This window comes from Pinus tabuliformis, chromosome 1_1 (genome assembly GCF_031772625.1).
Source record: "Pinus tabuliformis cultivar Carrire ecotype Pingquan chromosome 1_1, CPIR1, whole genome shotgun sequence".
NCBI classification, from domain to species: Eukaryota; Viridiplantae; Streptophyta; class Pinopsida; order Pinales; family Pinaceae; genus Pinus; species Pinus tabuliformis.
This window is the reverse complement of record NC_142297.1, coordinates 423,403,869-423,408,027: the sequence shown is the minus strand read 5'-3', so window position 1 is coordinate 423,408,027 and position 4,159 is coordinate 423,403,869.

The window sequence follows — 4,159 nt, the reverse complement described above, 5'->3', positions numbered from 1 at the left end:
GTGATGGCTTGATCTCATAGTCTATTTTTTTTTCGGATCATTGAAACAGTACACCTGTTTCCCACGATGGTGCTGCTGGTGGTAAATGCAAAAATCCTCGATCGTCACTAACTCGTGAGGGATTTCCGCGATGAGCGAGGCATGAATATGAAACAAAATCACCAAAAACCACCTAAAATGCATGAAATTTGACTTCAAAACAATCAAAATGCAGATAATGGCTTGATGTACTTGGTGAAAGTCTCGTGCGAAATGGTCAACCACAAGTGGCAGAATTGAGTTCCAAAGATCACACAGGTATGTAGTTGAAAAGTTACCAGAGTTTAAAAACTTAAAAAACAATGTAAAAATGATTTACCATAAGCCTTTATATAGCTATTTTTCCAAATTTAAGGGTTTTAAACTATAAGGATTGGGGTTTTGCAATATTTTTTTGGGTTTTGCCTATGGTTTTAGGGTTTTTGACCTAATTTTTCAAATTTATAGTGCATTTTTGTCGAATGGATCTTATACTTTGTTTTTTCTATGGAAAAACAGGGATAATGGACTCATTTAATGATTGATACATGCTTTTTCCATGTTGTGAAATTTTCTACAAGTCCTCTCTAAGCCCTTTTCTAACTTATTAAAGATGAAAAGGTTGCCGAGTTTTCCTTTTTGACTCGTTAAACGGAATAAAAAGGGGGTCCAATTTCAGCTCTTTTCTGATTGTATAAATGCAAAAAGATGGTCGGGCTTTTGTCATTTCAAGTTTGATTTTGGTTATGAAACATCGTGTCTCTGATTGCTTTTTACATTTTCAGGTCAGAGATACTAATTACAAAAAGTACTCCTTGGTCGTAATGGTCAAGCGATTCTCTCGAGTATTGTTTTCTACTTTTTTGGGTTCGAGGGACACAAATTTACGAAAAAGGACCCCCCTAGAGTTTTCTTTTTTGTGTCTTTTTTAAACTCTCTAAATATGAAAAAGACTCTGAGTTTTACCTATGTCAGACTCATTAAACCCCAACGACATTGGATTCATCACCATGAAGAAAATCGAGCTTCTCCTCCCTAGGGCTCATTAAATTATCACTAGGTTGGATTCATTCGAAGGTCGAACTTATATCACAAGCATATAATATCCCCTTCAAGCTTGTTTTTCAAAAATAATTGGGGTACTTGCCAACAATGGTGGGGGAAAATTTGGAAGTCGTCATTGGTTACCTACGACAGCTAGTCAATCTGACACATATCCTCACATCGTCATTGGCCTTATGCAATTTTGCCTCATTCCATCTGGACCTCCAATCGGATGTTGCCGAATTCCATAGTCGGGTCATCAAGAGTTGTTCACAGATGCTCTGTTGGTTCCTTATCTCGTGTCGTTGATGGGGGAAACATTATGGCCCTCCTATGACAGATCGCCTCCTGTCGACACCAGCTCATTATCTAGGAGGTTGATCTAGAGATCCCTTTCGATACCTTAGAGCTTGCATGCCTCAATGGCAAGTTCTTCGCTCTTGAAGATGGACTTTCATCATTGGTCTTCGATTGGGTGATTCCACAAGTGTTTGACTTCATATCATTTTTCACATTCAATGGATTGTACTAGCAGTACCTTGAGAACCATTGGCATTATTGGTGGTATCTCTCATGCTTGTTAACGGTTTCCATCATTGACCAGTAATTAAGTGACTTTCTATCATACTCGACTTCAGCACATCTATTCACATGCTAAAATTTTTAATATGATCGGTTAGGGTTTCAATACCCCCGACTAAGATTACATATGTTCCGGCTGCGTGGATTGGTTCGTGATTACATACATGACTCTTTGATTAGATGGATATGACCATACCTGAGTCTTCATGGATGGCTGCGACCATACCTTTATCATTATATATGGTCTTATCAACTGGGTAGCTACGTCCATACCATAGACCAAGTTTCATGTGTCTTTTGGATGGTTGTGCCCATTCCTAAACTACATGTATTTCACTATCAGAGATATCAGTTGTACTTGCGCCTGCAGGTTCTTCAAGGTGGTGTTCCCATTTAGTTGTCACTTCATAAAGAATTTCACCCCTCCCACTCTCTAGGGCTTCATGCTTTAGGGGGCATCTGTTACACAGTAATTTGTCATTGACCTCATCTCAATCCCTCTGTTGTGTCATACATCAGATAAACATGTCCATATCTTCCCACTCATGCAAGAAGATTAAGCAAGTGATCTCTAATGTTGAGGATTGACCCTTTGTGCGTAAGTTTATGCATCGTCATGAGTAAACCCTTAAAATGTGTGACGATTCCCTCTCATGAATAGTATCGTCAGGACACCATCGCAAGTGTACACGCGTTTCCAGTGACGGTAGAATTTTAGGGCTCAGCGCAAGTCTTACAGATTATTATTGCTACGATTGGCCTAGACGCATTGCTCCCTTGCGATGTCGTCGCTAATCCCTAGTTCATGACCTGCAACAATCTAGATTAGGTGAATTAGTTTAAATAGTCAGCCTTCTGGGTGATTCTAAAACTAGTTGTTGGGTCAAATTGGTTTTCCTTTCCTCCTCTAGGATGGTATTTCCACCTTTTATGAAACCTCCCTTGAGGATAAGCTCCCTCTCCCTCATTTCATGGAGGCTCCTCCTCCTATAAAAGAACTCACCATTACTATGATAAGCTAGTTCCTAGTTACTAGTTGCCAATCAGATTGAAGCATATTAGATAGCTTTGGTGTGAGTTTGACAAGTGTGGAATTACTGATAGTTTGGTAAGAGGTTGTGGAGTTCCTTAACCTTGCATTAGAGTTTGTGAATGAGAGAGAGATATTATCCATTTGGGAGACCCATTCTTGAGATTTAATGCTTAAAGGAACATACCGACTAGACCCTTTGAGAAGGCTTGTGACATCAAGGCTCCATTGTAAGCTTTGTTCTTGATTTATTTTAATACAATCGATAACGATTTCCTATATCTTGTGTACAATTTACTTGATATCTTGTGACTCCTTGAATTTATGAGTAAATACATCATTGTTATTCTCAGTTACGTGCTCTGTTGTTTTCTTGTGGTGTTTCAGGTCAATTTCTCATTAAGGAGAAGGAAATAGAAGCTGGAGCAGCGCAACGAAAGCTTCACCAAACACCAGTTTTGAGGTAGGCCTCCACTAATGACTATTTCAGGAAATTGACTATTGCCTTGTTTTTCTGTGACTAGACCCAGTCTACGGCTAGAGGGGTTGCCTCTGTCTGCAGAGGGAACACTTTCCTACTTCACACTTGGTAAGAGCGATATGCTTGTAAAACACAAGTAACATCATTAGCATTAGAAGGGATAACTCTAGAGGAAAAAAAAAATATAGAGTCTAAGGAAAATTAGCCAGTCACCATAACCATATGCAATATCAGTTTAAAGAGAAACAAATTTTGCGCTCTACCATAAGAAAAATTTGTACTTGTAAATCGTGGTCAAAGATAAATGTGAGATATGACATAATTGAGCAATGCCTCCATGACATCTTTACACTAACAAGGGGGTTGGTACATGTCACTAGTCGAAGAAACAACACTGCAACAAAACCTCAAAAGAAAATGACCAACGAAAAGAGGAAAGGGAGTGAAATGACAAAGGTGCAAGAGTTTGGGTTTCACAAGGGGAGATCCCCACCCTCAATTTTCATCCTCACATCCAAACCATCTAGGTATTTCAATGTAAGAACATGCATCACATGTGAAGGAGCGTGATTGTGGCAATAAAGGATTAGGTGCGTAGCATTATGAGGTCAAGCTAAACAAACAACATTCATAATTGTGGGGTACTATATAATCAAACATCCAAGGGAGATTCAACTCACACGTATAAAACCTTAATTGTGCCATGAACGCATGGATATCAACATGAAAAAATATCTTTGTGTACTATGAAGAATTTGAGGGGCACCTCTAGACATAATAACATAAGTCATGTCGTGAAGTAATAATAACCTAATATTTATTAAGCAATGGTGTACCCTATTGCGGCTATTCATTTTGATATGTAAATCACACTTAGGAATTGGTGCACGTTAGTATAACCAAATGATATAATAAATTAATTTTTAATTGCAAGTTAGAATGGAATTACATAAGAAGCCTACTATGGTATCCAATCGCACAGGGGTAAAAGAGTTTTCCAAAGT